Source organism: Miscanthus floridulus, chromosome 2 (genome assembly GCF_019320115.1).
Source record: "Miscanthus floridulus cultivar M001 chromosome 2, ASM1932011v1, whole genome shotgun sequence".
In the NCBI taxonomy this organism is placed as follows: domain Eukaryota; kingdom Viridiplantae; phylum Streptophyta; class Magnoliopsida; order Poales; family Poaceae; genus Miscanthus; species Miscanthus floridulus.
The window spans coordinates 146,038,384-146,039,290 of record NC_089581.1 but is presented as its reverse complement, the minus strand read 5'-3'; the positions used below and the strand labels follow the sequence as shown (position 1 = coordinate 146,039,290).

General features: G+C 56.3%; 1 non-coding gene across 1 annotated transcript; it reads left to right on the top strand.

Moving 5' to 3' along the window:
* The first annotated feature begins 303 nt into the window (after positions 1-303).
* Positions 304-440, top strand: LOC136541047 (small nucleolar RNA Z247). Its single transcript, XR_010780153.1, has one exon. It is a non-coding gene; the product is annotated as a small nucleolar RNA Z247 (small nucleolar RNA).
* Positions 441-907: the final 467 nt, after the last annotated feature.

Sequence of the window (907 nt, the reverse complement as noted above, 5' to 3'; positions counted from 1 at the left end):
ACCACCGGCAAGAAGGGGCCTCCTGTGCCCAACCCCGCGCATGAGACGTGGGTCACCCAAGATCAACAAGTGCTGAGTTACCTGTTCTCATCACTTTCCAAGGAAGTGTTTGCGCAAGTGTCATCAGCGACGACTACGGCTGAGCTCTGAGCGGCGATCCAAGGCCTTCATGCCTCCTAGTCGCGTGCCCGCATCATCTCCACTCGCATGGCGCTCGCTACGGCATCTCGGGGGACGTCCTCTATCGCTGACTACTTTGTCAAGATGAAAGGCCTCGCCGACGACATGGCTTCGGCAGGCAAGAAACTTGAAGACAAAGATCTCATCACCTATATCCTCACCGGTTTGGGTGAGGAGTATGAGTCGGTTGTCACGGCAATCGCGGCAAGAGTGGAACCTATCACTGTTCCTGAACTCTATGCCCAACTCATAAGTCATGAACAACGCAAGGGGCTCCATGCTGATGCATCTCATCTGTCCGCCAATGTCGCTGCCAAGGGCGGTCGCAACAGTGGCCCCTACTTCTCCAACAACTCCCACAATCGCGGCACTGGCCGTGGGGGTTTCGGCCGAGGTGGCAATAATCGTGGCCGAGGAGGAAACACCGGAGGTGGAGGCACCAACAGCGGCCATGGTCGCAACTTCCAACCCGGTGTGTTTTGCCAGATCTGTGGCAAGGAGGGCCACCCCGCTCATCGGTGTTTCAAGAGGTACGACAGCAACTTCAACGGTCCACCGCAGAAGAGCACGTCTTCAGCCTCCACATCCAACTCGTACGGCGTGGATACCAATTGGTATATGGACTCAGGCGCCACTGATCACATCACTGGCGAATTGGAGCGTCTAACCATGCGGAACAAGTACCATGGTGATCAACAAGTGCATACGGCTGATGGGGCAGGTATGG